This window comes from Salmo salar, chromosome 11, assembly GCF_965601325.2.
Source record: "Salmo salar chromosome 11, fSalSal1, whole genome shotgun sequence".
NCBI lineage: Eukaryota > Metazoa > Chordata > Actinopteri > Salmoniformes > Salmonidae > Salmo > Salmo salar.
In genome coordinates this window covers 60,828,157-60,844,285 of record NC_138301.1, presented here as the reverse complement: position 1 = coordinate 60,844,285, position 16,129 = coordinate 60,828,157, and positions in this window count along the sequence as shown.

Here is a 16,129-nt window from a genome sequence, read left to right as displayed (position 1 = left end):
ATGGAATCTGATTCAGGGTCTATGGAATCTGATTTAGGGTCTATGGAATCTGATTTAGGGTCCACGGAATCTGATTTAGGGTCCATGGAATCTGATTTAGAGTCTATGGAATCTGATTTAGGGTCTATGGAATCTGATTTAGGGTCTATGGAATCTGACTTGAGGTCCATGGAATCTGATTGAAGGTCTATGGAATCTGATTTAGGGTCCATGGAATCTGATTTAGAGTCTATTGAATCTGATTTAGGGTCTATGGAATCTGATTTAGGGTCTATGGAATCTGACTTGGGGTCCATGGAATCTGATTTAACATCTATGGAATCTGATTTAGGGTCTATGGAATCTGATTTAGGGTATATGGAATCTGACTTAGGGTCTATGGAATCTGATTAATGGTCGATGGAATCTGATTTAGGGTCTATGGAATCTGACTTAGGGTCTATGGAATCTGACTTAGGGTCTATGGAATCTGATTTAGTGTCTATGGAATCCGATTTAGGGTCCATGGAATCTGATTTAGGGTCTATGGAATGTGATTTAGGGTCTATGGAATCTGATTTAGGGTCTATGGAATCTGACTTGGGGTCCATGGAATCTAATTTAGCATCTATGGAATCTGATTTAGGGTCTATGGAATCTGATTTAGGGTCTATGGAATCTGACTTAGGGTCTATGGAATCTGATTTAGGGTCTATGGAATCTGACTTAGGGTCTATGGAATCTGACTTAGGGTCTATGGAATCTTATTTATGGTCTATGGAATCTGATTTAGATCTATGGAATCTGACTTAGGGTCTATGGAATCTGACTTAGGGTCTATGGAATCTGACTTAGGGTCTATGGAATCTGACTTAGGGTCTATGGAATCTGATTTAGGGTCTATGGAATCTGATTTAGGGTCTATGGAATCTGATTTAGGGTCTATGGAATCTGACTTGGGGTCCATGGAATCTGATTTAGGGTCTATGGAATTTGATTCAGGGTCTATGGAATCTGATTTAGGGTCTATGGAATCTGATTCAGGGTCTATGGAATCTGATTTAGGGTCTATGGAATCTGATTTAGGGTCCACGGAATCTGATTTAGGGTCTATGGAATCTGATTTAGGGTCTATGGAATCTGATTTAGGGTCTATGGAATCTGACTTGAGGTCCATGGAATCTGATTGAAGGTCTATGGAATCTGATTTAGGGTCCATGGAATCTGATTTAGAGTCTATGGAATCTGATTTAGGGTCTATGGAATCTGATTTAGGGTCTATGGAATCTGACTTGGGGTCCATGGAATCTGATTTAGCATCTATGGAATCTGATTTAGGGTCCATGGAATCTGATTTAGGGTCTATGGAATCTGACTTAGGGTCTATGGAATCTGACTTAGGGTCTATGGAATCTGATTTAGTGTCTATGGAATCCGATTTAGGGTCCATGGAATCTGATTTAGGGTCTATGGAGTCTGATTTAGGGTCTATGGAATCTGATTTAGGGTCTATGGAATCTGATTTAGGGTCTATGGAATCTGATTTAGGGTCTATGGAATCTGATTTAGGGTCTATGGAATCTGACTTGGGGTCCATGGAATCTGATTTAGGGTCTATGGAATTTGATTCAGGGTCTATGGAATCTGATTTAGGGTCTATGGAATCTGATTCAGGGTCTATGGAATCTGATTTAGGGTCTATGGAATCTGATTTAGGGTCCACGGAATCTGATTTAGGGTCTATGGAATCTGATTTAGGGTCTATGGAATCTGATTTAGGGTCTATGGAATCTGACTTGAGGTCCATGGAATCTGATTGAAGGTCTAGGGAATCTGACTTAGGGTCTATGGAATCTGATTTAGTGTCTATGGAATCCGATTTAGGGTCCATGGAATCTGATTTAGGGTCTATGGAGTCTGATTTAGGGTCTATGGAATCTGATTTAGGGTCTATGGAATCTGATTTAGGGTCTATGGAATCTGATTTAGGGTCTATGGAATCTGATTTAGCGTCTATGGAATCTGATTTAGGGTCTATCGAATCTGATTTAGAGTCTACGGAATCTGATTTAGCGTCTATGGAATCTGATTTATTGTCTATGGAACTTGATTTAGGGTCTATGGAATCTGACTTAGGGTCTATGGAATCTGACTTAGGGTCTATGGAATCTTATTTAGTGTCTATGGAATCCGATTTAGGGTCTATGGAATCTGATTTAAGGTCCATGGAATCAGATTTATGGTCTATGGAATCTGACTAACGGTCTATGGAATCTGACTTAGGGTCTATGGAATCTGATTTAGGGTCTATGGAATCTGATTTAGGGTCTATGGAATCTGATTTAGGGTCTATGGAATCTGACTTGGGGTCCATGGAATCTGATTTAGGGTCTATGGAATTTGATTCAGGGTCTATGGAATCTGATTTAGGGTCTATGGAATCTGATTCAGGGTCTATGGAATCTGATTTAGGGTCTATGGAATCTGATTTAGGGTCTATGGAATCTGACTTGGGGTCCATGGAATCTGATTTAGGGTCTATGGAATTTGATTCAGGGTCTATGGAATCTGATTTAGGGTCTATGGAATCTGATTCAGGGTCTATGGAATCTGATTTAGGGTCTATGGAATCTGATTTAGGGTCCACGGAATCTGATTTAGGGTCCATGGAATCTGATTTAGAGTCTATGGAATCTGATTTAGGGTCTATGGAATCTGATTTAGGGTCTATGGAATCTGACTTGAGGTCCATGGAATCTGATTGAAGGTCTATGGAATCTGATTTAGGGTCCATGGAATCTGATTTAGAGTCTATTGAATCTGATTTAGGGTCTATGGAATCTGATTTAGGGTCTATGGAATCTGACTTGGGGTCCATGGAATCTGATTTAACATCTATGGAATCTGATTTAGGGTCTATGGAATCTGATTTAGGGTATATGGAATCTGACTTAGGGTCTATGGAATCTGATTAATGGTCGATGGAATCTGATTTAGGGTCTATGGAATCTGACTTAGGGTCTATGGAATCTGACTTAGGGTCTATGGAATCTGATTTAGTGTCTATGGAATCCGATTTAGGGTCCATGGAATCTGATTTAGGGTCTATGGAATGTGATTTAGGGTCTATGGAATCTGATTTAGGGTCTATGGAATCTGACTTGGGGTCCATGGAATCTAATTTAGCATCTATGGAATCTGATTTAGGGTCTATGGAATCTGATTTAGGGTCTATGGAATCTGACTTAGGGTCTATGGAATCTGATTTAGGGTCTATGGAATCTGACTTAGGGTCTATGGAATCTGACTTAGGGTCTATGGAATCTTATTTATGGTCTATGGAATCTGATTTAGATCTATGGAATCTGACTTAGGGTCTATGGAATCTGACTTAGGGTCTATGGAATCTGACTTAGGGTCTATGGAATCTGACTTAGGGTCTATGGAATCTGATTTAGGGTCTATGGAATCTGATTTAGGGTCTATGGAATCTGATTTAGGGTCTATGGAATCTGACTTGGGGTCCATGGAATCTGATTTAGGGTCTATGGAATTTGATTCAGGGTCTATGGAATCTGATTTAGGGTCTATGGAATCTGATTCAGGGTCTATGGAATCTGATTTAGGGTCTATGGAATCTGATTTAGGGTCCACGGAATCTGATTTAGGGTCTATGGAATCTGATTTAGGGTCTATGGAATCTGATTTAGGGTCTATGGAATCTGACTTGAGGTCCATGGAATCTGATTGAAGGTCTATGGAATCTGATTTAGGGTCCATGGAATCTGATTTAGAGTCTATGGAATCTGATTTAGGGTCTATGGAATCTGATTTAGGGTCTATGGAATCTGACTTGGGGTCCATGGAATCTGATTTAGCATCTATGGAATCTGATTTAGGGTCCATGGAATCTGATTTAGGGTCTATGGAATCTGACTTAGGGTCTATGGAATCTGACTTAGGGTCTATGGAATCTGATTTAGTGTCTATGGAATCCGATTTAGGGTCCATGGAATCTGATTTAGGGTCTATGGAGTCTGATTTAGGGTCTATGGAATCTGATTTAGGGTCTATGGAATCTGATTTAGGGTCTATGGAATCTGATTTAGGGTCTATGGAATCTGATTTAGGGTCTATGGAATCTGACTTGGGGTCCATGGAATCTGATTTAGGGTCTATGGAATTTGATTCAGGGTCTATGGAATCTGATTTAGGGTCTATGGAATCTGATTCAGGGTCTATGGAATCTGATTTAGGGTCTATGGAATCTGATTTAGGGTCCACGGAATCTGATTTAGGGTCTATGGAATCTGATTTAGGGTCTATGGAATCTGATTTAGGGTCTATGGAATCTGACTTGAGGTCCATGGAATCTGATTGAAGGTCTAGGGAATCTGATTTAGGGTCCATGGAATCTGATTTAGAGTCTATTGAATCTGATTTAGGGTCTATGGAATCTGATTTAGGGTTTATGGAATCTGACTTGGGGTCCATGGAATCTGATTTAACATCTATGGAATCTGATTTAGGGTCTATGGAATCTGATTTAGGGTATATGGAATCTGACTTAGGGTCTATGGAATCTGATTTATGGTCGATGGAATCTGATTTAGGGTCTATGGAATCTGACTTAGGGTCTATGGAATCTGACTTAGGGTCTACGGAATCTGATTTAGCGTCTATGGAATCTGATTTATTGTCTATGGAACTTGATTTAGGGTCTATGGAATCTGACTTAGGGTCTATGGAATCTGACTTAGGGTCTATGGAATCTTATTTAGTGTCTATGGAATCCGATTTAGGGTCTATGGAATCTGATTTAAGGTCCATGGAATCAGATTTATGGTCTATGGAATCTGACTTAGGGTCTATGGAATCTGACTTAGGGTCTATGGAATCTGATTTAGGGTCTATGGAATCTGATTTAGGGTCTATGGAATCTGATTTAGGGTCTATGGAATCTGACTTGGGGTCCATGGAATCTGATTTAGGGTCTATGGAATTTGATTCAGGGTCTATGGAATCTGATTTAGGGTCTATGGAATCTGATTCAGGGTCTATGGAATCTGATTTAGGGTCTATGGAATCTGATTTAGGGTCTATGGAATCTGACTTGGGGTCCATGGAATCTGATTTAGGGTCTATGGAATTTGATTCAGGGTCTATGGAATCTGATTTAGGGTCTATGGAATCTGATTCAGGGTCTATGGAATCTGATTTAGGGTCTATGGAATCTGATTTAGGGTCCACGGAATCTGATTTAGGGTCCATGGAATCTGATTTAGAGTCTATGGAATCTGATTTAGGGTCTATGGAATCTGATTTAGGGTCTATGGAATCTGACTTGAGGTCCATGGAATCTGATTGAAGGTCTATGGAATCTGATTTAGGGTCCATGGAATCTGATTTAGAGTCTATTGAATCTGATTTAGGGTCTATGGAATCTGATTTAGGGTCTATGGAATCTGACTTGGGGTCCATGGAATCTGATTTAACATCTATGGAATCTGATTTAGGGTCTATGGAATCTGATTTAGTGTCTATGGAATCCGATTTAGGGTCCATGTAATCTGATTTAGGGTCTATGGAATCTGATTTAGGGTCTATGGAATCTGATTTAGGGTCTATGGAATCTGACTTGGGGTCCATGGAATCTGATTTAGCATCTATGGAATCTGATTTAGTGTCTATGGAATCTGATTTAGGGTCTATGGAATCTGACTTAGGGTCTATGGAATCTGATTTAGGGTCTATGGAATCTGACTTAGGGTCTATGGAATCTGACTTAGGGTCTATGGAATCTTATTTATGGTCTATGGAATCTGATTTAGGGTCTATGGAATCTGACTTAGGGTCTATGGAATCTGACTTAGGGTCTATGGAATCTGACTTAGGCTCTATGGAATCTGATTTAGGGTCTATGGAATCTGATTTAGGGTCTATGGAATCTGACTTGGGGTCCATGGAATCTGATTTAGGGTCTATGGAATTTGATTCAGGGTCTATGGAATCTGATTTAGGGTCTATGGAATCTGATTTAGGGTCTATGGAATCTGACTTGGGGTCCATGGAATCTGATTTAGAGTCTATGGAATCTGATTTAGGGTCTATGGAATCTGATTTAGGGTCTATGGAATCTGACTTGGGGTCCATGGAATCTGATTTAGCATCTATGGAATCTGATTTAGGGTCCATGGAATCTGATTTAGGGTCTATGGAATCTGACTTAGGGTCTATGGAATCTGATTTATGGTCTATGGAATCTGATTTAGGGTCTATGGAATCTGACTTAGGGTCTATGGAATCTGACTTAGGGTCTATGGAATCTGATTTAGTGTCTATGGAATCCGATTTAGGGTCCATGGAATCTGATTTAGGGTCTATGGAGTCTGATTTAGGGTCTATGGAATCTGATTTAGGGTCTATGGAATCTGATTTAGGGTCTATGGAATCTGATTTAGGGTCTATGGAATCTGATTTAGCGTCTATGGAATCTGATTTAGGGTCTATCGAATCTGATTTAGAGTCTACGGAATCTGATTTAGCGTCTATGGAATCTGATTTATTGTCTATGGAACTTGATTTAGGGTCTATGGAATCTGACTTAGGGTCTATGGAATCTGACTTAGGGTCTATGGAATCTTATTTAGTGTCTATGGAATCCGATTTAGGGTCTATGGAATCTGATTTAAGGTCCATGGAATCAGATTTATGGTCTATGGAATCTGACTTACGGTCTATGGAATCTGACTTAGGGTCTATGGAATCTGATTTAGGGTCTATGGAATCTGATTTAGGGTCTACGGAATCTGACTTGAGGTCCATGGAATCTGATTGAAGGTCTATGGAATCTGATTTAGGGTCCATGGAATCTGATTTAGAGTCTATGGAATCTGATTTAGGGTCTATGGAATCTGATTTAGGGTCTATGGAATCTGACTTGGGGTCCATGGAATCTGATTTAGCATCTATGGAATCTGATTTAGGGTCCATGGAATCTGATTTAAGGTCTATGGAATCTGACTTAGGGTCTATGGAATCTGATTTATGGTCTATGGAATCTGATTTAGGGTCTATGGAATCTGACTTAGGGTCTATGGAATCTGACTTAGGGTCTATGGAATCTGATTTAGTGTCTATGGAATCCGATTTAGGGTCCATGGAATCTGATTTAGGGTCTATGGAGTCTGATTTAGGGTCTATGGAATCTGATTTAGGGTCTATGGAATCTGATTTAGGGTCTATGGAATCTGATTTAGGGTCTATGGAATCTGATTTAGCGTCTATGGAATCTGATTTAGGGTCTATCGAATCTGATTTAGAGTCTACGGAATCTGATTTAGCGTCTATGGAATCTGATTTATTGTCTATGGAACTTGATTTAGGGTCTATGGAATCTGACTTAGGGTCTATGGAATCTGACTTAGGGTCTATGGAATCTTATTTAGTGTCTATGGAATCCGATTTAGGGTCTATGGAATCTGATTTAAGGTCCATGGAATCAGATTCATGGTCTATGGAATCTGACTTATGGTCTATGGAATCTGACTTAGGGTCTATGGAATCTGATTTAGGGTCTATGGAATCTGATTTAGGGTCTATGGAATCTGATTTAGGGTCTATGGAATCTGACTTGGGGTCCATGGAATCTGATTTAGGGTCTATGGAATTTGATTCAGGGTCTATGGAATCTGATTTAGGGTCTATGGAATCTGATTCAGGGTCTATGGAATCTGATTTAGGGTCTATGGAATCTGATTTAGGGTCTATGGAATCTGACTTGGGGTCCATGGAATCTGATTTAGGGTCTATGGAATTTGATTCAGGGTCTATGGAATCTGATTTAGGGTCTATGGAATCTGATTCAGGGTCCACGGAATCTGATTTAGGGTCCATGGAATCTGATTTAGAGTCTATGGAATCTGATTTAGGGTCTATGGAATCTGATTTAGGGTCTATGGAATCTGACTTGAGGTCCATGGAATCTGATTGAAGGTCTATGGAATCTGATTTAGGGTCCATGGAATCTGATTTAGAGTCTATTGAATCTGATTTAGGGTCTATGGAATCTGATTTAGGGTCTATGGAATCTGACTTGGGGTCCATGGAATCTGATTTAACATCTATGGAATCTGATTTAGGGTCTATGGAATCTGATTTAGGGTATATGGAATCTGACTTAGGGTCTATGGAATCTGATTTATGGTCGATGGAATCTGATTTAGGGTCTATGGAATCTGACTTAGGGTCTATGGAATCTGACTTAGGGTCTATGGAATCTGATTTAGTGTCTATGGAATCCGATTTAGGGTCCATGGAATCTGATTTAGGGTCTATGGAATGTGATTTAGGGTCTATGGAATCTGATTTAGGGTCTATGGAATCTGACTTGGGGTCCATGGAATCTAATTTAGCATCTATGGAATCTGATTTAGGGTCTATGGAATCTGATTTAGGGTCTATGGAATCTGACTTAGGGTCTATGGAATCTGATTTAGGGTCTATGGAATCTGACTTAGGGTCTATGGAATCTGACTTAGGGTCTATGGAATCTTATTTATGGTCTATGGAATCTGATTTAGATCTATGGAATCTGACTTAGGGTCTATGGAATCTGACTTAGGGTCTATGGAATCTGACTTAGGGTCTATGGAATCTGACTTAGGGTCTATGGAATCTGATTTAGGGTCTATGGAATCTGATTTAGGGTCTATGGAATCTGATTTAGGGTCTATGGAATCTGACTTGGGGTCCATGGAATCTGATTTAGGGTCTATGGAATTTGATTCAGGGTCTATGGAATCTGATTTAGGGTCTATGGAATCTGATTCAGGGTCTATGGAATCTGATTTAGGGTCTATGGAATCTGATTTAGGGTCCACGGAATCTGATTTAGGGTCTATGGAATCTGATTTAGGGTCTATGGAATCTGATTTAGGGTCTATGGAATCTGACTTGAGGTCCATGGAATCTGATTGAAGGTCTATGGAATCTGATTTAGGGTCCATGGAATCTGATTTAGAGTCTATGGAATCTGATTTAGGGTCTATGGAATCTGATTTAGGGTCTATGGAATCTGACTTGGGGTCCATGGAATCTGATTTAGCATCTATGGAATCTGATTTAGGGTCCATGGAATCTGATTTAGGGTCTATGGAATCTGACTTAGGGTCTATGGAATCTGACTTAGGGTCTATGGAATCTGATTTAGTGTCTATGGAATCCGATTTAGGGTCCATGGAATCTGATTTAGGGTCTATGGAGTCTGATTTAGGGTCTATGGAATCTGATTTAGGGTCTATGGAATCTGATTTAGGGTCTATGGAATCTGATTTAGGGTCTATGGAATCTGATTTAGGGTCTATGGAATCTGACTTGGGGTCCATGGAATCTGATTTAGGGTCTATGGAATTTGATTCAGGGTCTATGGAATCTGATTTAGGGTCTATGGAATCTGATTCAGGGTCTATGGAATCTGATTTAGGGTCTATGGAATCTGATTTAGGGTCCACGGAATCTGATTTAGGGTCTATGGAATCTGATTTAGGGTCTATGGAATCTGATTTAGGGTCTATGGAATCTGACTTGAGGTCCATGGAATCTGATTGAAGGTCTAGGGAATCTGATTTAGGGTCCATGGAATCTGATTTAGAGTCTATTGAATCTGATTTAGGGTCTATGGAATCTGATTTAGGGTCTATGGAATCTGACTTGGGGTCCATGGAATCTGATTTAACATCTATGGAATCTGATTTAGGGTCTATGGAATCTGATTTAGGGTATATGGAATCTGACTTAGGGTCTATGGAATCTGATTTATGGTCGATGGAATCTGATTTAGGGTCTATGGAATCTGACTTAGGGTCTATGGAATCTGACTTAGGGTCTACGGAATCTGATTTAGCTTCTATGGAATCTGATTTATTGTCTATGGAACTTGATTTAGGGTCTATGGAATCTGACTTAGGGTCTATGGAATCTGACTTAGGGTCTATGGAATCTTATTTAGTGTCTATGGAATCCGATTTAGGGTCTATGGAATCTGATTTAAGGTCCATGGAATCAGATTTATGGTCTATGGAATCTGACTTAGGGTCTATGGAATCTGACTTAGGGTCTATGGAATCTGATTTAGGGTCTATGGAATCTGATTTAGGGTCTATGGAATCTGATTTAGGGTCTATGGAATCTGACTTGGGGTCCATGGAATCTGATTTAGGGTCTATGGAATTTGATTCAGGGTCTATGGAATCTGATTTAGGGTCTATGGAATCTGATTCAGGGTCTATGGAATCTGATTTAGGGTCTATGGAATCTGATTTAGGGTCTATGGAATCTGACTTGGGGTCCATGGAATCTGATTTAGGGTCTATGGAATTTGATTCAGGGTCTATGGAATCTGATTTAGGGTCTATGGAATCTGATTCAGGGTCTATGGAATCTGATTTAGGGTCTATGGAATCTGATTTAGGGTCCACGGAATCTGATTTAGGGTCCATGGAATCTGATTTAGAGTCTATGGAATCTGATTTAGGGTCTATGGAATCTGATTTAGGGTCTATGGAATCTGACTTGAGGTCCATGGAATCTGATTGAAGGTCTATGGAATCTGATTTAGGGTCCATGGAATCTGATTTAGAGTCTATTGAATCTGATTTAGGGTCTATGGAATCTGATTTAGGGTCTATGGAATCTGACTTGGGGTCCATGGAATCTGATTTAACATCTATGGAATCTGATTTAGGGTCTATGGAATCTGATTTAGTGTCTATGGAATCCGATTTAGGGTCCATGTAATCTGATTTAGGGTCTATGGAATCTGATTTAGGGTCTATGGAATCTGATTTAGGGTCTATGGAATCTGACTTGGGGTCCATGGAATCTGATTTAGCATCTATGGAATCTGATTTAGTGTCTATGGAATCTGATTTAGGGTCTATGGAATCTGACTTAGGGTCTATGGAATCTGATTTAGGGTCTATGGAATCTGACTTAGGGTCTATGGAATCTGACTTAGGGTCTATGGAATCTTATTTATGGTCTATGGAATCTGATTTAGGGTCTATGGAATCTGACTTAGGGTCTATGGAATCTGACTTAGGGTCTATGGAATCTGACTTAGGCTCTATGGAATCTGATTTAGGGTCTATGGAATCTGATTTAGGGTCTATGGAATCTGACTTGGGGTCCATGGAATCTGATTTAGGGTCTATGGAATTTGATTCAGGGTCTATGGAATCTGATTTAGGGTCTATGGAATCTGATTTAGGGTCTATGGAATCTGACTTGGGGTCCATGGAATCTGATTTAGAGTCTATGGAATCTGATTTAGGGTCTATGGAATCTGATTTAGGGTCTATGGAATCTGACTTGGGGTCCATGGAATCTGATTTAGCATCTATGGAATCTGATTTAGGGTCCATGGAATCTGATTTAGGGTCTATGGAATCTGACTTAGGGTCTATGGAATCTGATTTATGGTCTATGGAATCTGATTTAGGGTCTATGGAATCTGACTTAGGGTCTATGGAATCTGACTTAGGGTCTATGGAATCTGATTTAGTGTCTATGGAATCCGATTTAGGGTCCATGGAATCTGATTTAGGGTCTATGGAGTCTGATTTAGGGTCTATGGAATCTGATTTAGGGTCTATGGAATCTGATTTAGGGTCTATGGAATCTGATTTAGGGTCTATGGAATCTGATTTAGCGTCTATGGAATCTGATTTAGGGTCTATCGAATCTGATTTAGAGTCTACGGAATCTGATTTAGCGTCTATGGAATCTGATTTATTGTCTATGGAACTTGATTTAGGGTCTATGGAATCTGACTTAGGGTCTATGGAATCTGACTTAGGGTCTATGGAATCTTATTTAGTGTCTATGGAATCCGATTTAGGGTCTATGGAATCTGATTTAAGGTCCATGGAATCAGATTTATGGTCTATGGAATCTGACTTACGGTCTATGGAATCTGACTTAGGGTCTATGGAATCTGATTTAGGGTCTATGGAATCTGATTTAGGGTCTATGGAATCTGATTTAGGGTCTATGGAATCTGACTTGGGGTCCATGGAATCTGATTTAGGGTCTATGGAATTTGATTCAGGGTCTATGGAATCTGATTTAGGGTCTATGGAATCTGATTCAGGGTCTATGGAATCTGATTTAGGGTCTATGGAATCTGATTTAGGGTCTATGGAATCTGACTTGGGGTCCATGGAATCTGATTTAGGGTCTATGGAATTTGATTCAGGGTCTATGGAATCTGATTTAGGGTCTATGGAATCTGATTCAGGGTCTATGGAATCTGATTTAGGGTCTATGGAATCTGATTTAGGGTCCACGGAATCTGATTTAGGGTCCATGGAATCTGATTTAGAGTCTATGGAATCTGATTTAGGGTCTATGGAATCTGATTTAGGGTCTATGGAATCTGACTTGAGGTCCATGGAATCTGATTGAAGGTCTATGGAATCTGATTTAGGGTCCATGGAATCTGATTTAGAGTCTATTGAATCTGATTTAGGGTCTATGGAATCTGATTTAGGGTCTATGGAATCTGACTTGGGGTCCATGGAATCTGATTTAACATCTATGGAATCTGATTTAGGGTCTATGGAATCTGATTTAGGGTATATGGAATCTGACTTAGGGTCTATGGAATCTGATTTATGGTCGATGGAATCTGATTTAGGGTCTATGGAATCTGACTTAGGGTCTATGGAATCTGACTTAGGGTCTATGGAATCTGATTTAGTGTCTATGGAATCCGATTTAGGGTCCATGGAATCTGATTTAGGGTCTATGGAATGTGATTTAGGGTCTATGGAATCTGATTTAGGGTCTATGGAATCTGACTTGGGGTCCATGGAATCTAATTTAGCATCTATGGAATCTGATTTAGGGTCTATGGAATCTGATTTAGGGTCTATGGAATCTGACTTAGGGTCTATGGAATCTGATTTAGGGTCTATGGAATCTGACTTAGGGTCTATGGAATCTGACTTAGGGTCTATGGAATCTTATTTATGGTCTATGGAATCTGATTTAGATCTATGGAATCTGACTTAGGGTCTATGGAATCTGACTTAGGGTCTATGGAATCTGACTTAGGGTCTATGGAATCTGACTTAGGGTCTATGGAATCTGATTTAGGGTCTATGGAATCTGATTTAGGGTCTATGGAATCTGATTTAGGGTCTATGGAATCTGACTTGGGGTCCATGGAATCTGATTTAGGGTCTATGGAATTTGATTCAGGGTCTATGGAATCTGATTTAGGGTCTATGGAATCTGATTCAGGGTCTATGGAATCTGATTTAGGGTCTATGGAATCTGATTTAGGGTCCACGGAATCTGATTTAGGGTCTATGGAATCTGATTTAGGGTCTATGGAATCTGATTTAGGGTCTATGGAATCTGACTTGAGGTCCATGGAATCTGATTGAAGGTCTATGGAATCTGATTTAGGGTCCATGGAATCTGATTTAGAGTCTATGGAATCTGATTTAGGGTCTATGGAATCTGATTTAGGGTCTATGGAATCTGACTTGGGGTCCATGGAATCTGATTTAGCATCTATGGAATCTGATTTAGGGTCCATGGAATCTGATTTAGGGTCTATGGAATCTGACTTAGGGTCTATGGAATCTGACTTAGGGTCTATGGAATCTGATTTAGTGTCTATTGAATCCGATTTAGGGTCCATGGAATCTGATTTAGGGTCTATGGAGTCTGATTTAGGGTCTATGGAATCTGATTTAGGGTCTATGGAATCTGATTTTGGGTCTATGGAATCTGATTTAGGGTCTATGGAATCTGATTTAGGGTCTATGGAATCTGACTTGGGGTCCATGGAATCTGATTTAGGGTCTATGGAATTTGATTCAGGGTCTATGGAATCTGATTTAGGGTCTATGGAATCTGATTCAGGGTCTATGGAATCTGATTTAGGGTCTATGGAATCTGATTTAGGGTCCACGGAATCTGATTTAGGGTCTATGGAATCTGATTTAGGGTCTATGGAATCTGATTTAGGGTCTATGGAATCTGACTTGAGGTCCATGGAATCTGATTGAAGGTCTAGGGAATCTGATTTAGGGTCCATGGAATCTGATTTAGAGTCTATTGAATCTGATTTAGGGTCTATGGAATCTGATTTAGGGTCTATGGAATCTGACTTGGGGTCCATGGAATCTGATTTAACATCTATGGAATCTGATTTAGGGTCTATGGAATCTGATTTAGGGTATATGGAATCTGACTTAGGGTCTATGGAATCTGATTTATGGTCGATGGAATCTGATTTAGGGTCTATGGAATCTGACTTAGGGTCTATGGAATCTGACTTAGGGTCTACGGAATCTGATTTAGCTTCTATGGAATCTGATTTATTGTCTATGGAACTTGATTTAGGGTCTATGGAATCTGACTTAGGGTCTATGGAATCTGACTTAGGGTCTATGGAATCTTATTTAGTGTCTATGGAATCCGATTTAGGGTCTATGGAATCTGATTTAAGGTCCATGGAATCAGATTTATGGTCTATGGAATCTGACTTAGGGTCTATGGAATCTGACTTAGGGTCTATGGAATCTGATTTAGGGTCTATGGAATCTGATTTAGGGTCTATGGAATCTGATTTAGGGTCTATGGAATCTGACTTGGGGTCCATGGAATCTGATTTAGGGTCTATGGAATTTGATTCAGGGTCTATGGAATCTGATTTAGGGTCTATGGAATCTGATTCAGGGTCTATGGAATCTGATTTAGGGTCTATGGAATCTGATTTAGGGTCTATGGAATCTGACTTGGGGTCCATGGAATCTGATTTAGGGTCTATGGAATTTGATTCAGGGTCTATGGAATCTGATTTAGGGTCTATGGAATCTGATTCAGGGTGTATGGAATCTGATTTAGGGTCTATGGAATCTGATTTAGGGTCCACGGAATCTGATTTAGGGTCCATGGAATCTGATTTAGAGTCTATGGAATCTGATTTAGGGTCTATGGAATCTGATTTAGGGTCTATGGAATCTGACTTGAGGTCCATGGAATCTGATTGAAGGTCTATGGAATCTGATTTAGGGTCCATGGAATCTGATTTAGAGTCTATTGAATCTGATTTAGGGTCTATGGAATCTGATTTAGGGTCTATGGAATCTGACTTGGGGTCCATGGAATCTGATTTAACATCTATGGAATCTGATTTAGGGTCTATGGAATCTGATTTAGTGTCTATGGAATCCGATTTAGGGTCCATGTAATCTGATTTAGGGTCTATGGAATCTGATTTAGGGTCTATGGAATCTGATTTAGGGTCTATGGAATCTGACTTGGGGTCCATGGAATCTGATTTAGCATCTATGGAATCTGATTTAGTGTCTATGGAATCTGATTTAGGGTCTATGGAATCTGACTTAGGGTCTATGGAATCTGATTTAGGGTCTATGGAATCTGACTTAGGGTCTATGGAATCTGACTTAGGGTCTATGGAATCTTATTTATGGTCTATGGAATCTGATTTAGGGTCTATGGAATCTGACTTAGGGTCTATGGAATCTGACTTAGGGTCTATGGAATCTGACTTAGGCTCTATGGAATCTGATTTAGGGTCTATGGAATCTGATTTAGGGTCTATGGAATCTGACTTGGGGTCCATGGAATCTGATTTAGGGTCTATGGAATTTGATTCAGGGTCTATGGAATCTGATTTAGGGTCTATGGAATCTGATTTAGGGTCTATGGAATCTGACTTGGGGTCCATGGAATCTGATTTAGAGTCTATGGAATCTGATTTAGGGTCTATGGAATCTGATTTAGGGTCTATGGAATCTGACTTGGGGTCCATGGAATCTGATTTAGCATCTATGGAATCTGATTTAGGGTCCATGGAATCTGATTTAGGGTCTATGGAATCTGACTTAGGGTCTATGGAATCTGATTTATGGTCTATGGAATCTGATTTAGGGTCTATGGAATCTGACTTAGGGTCTATGGAATCTGACTTAGGGTCTATGGAATCTGATTTAGTGTCTATGGAATCCGATTTAGGGTCCATGGAATCTGATTTAGGGTCTATGGAGTCTGATTTAGGGTCTATGGAATCTGATTTAGGGTCTATGGAATCTGATTTAGGGTCTATGGA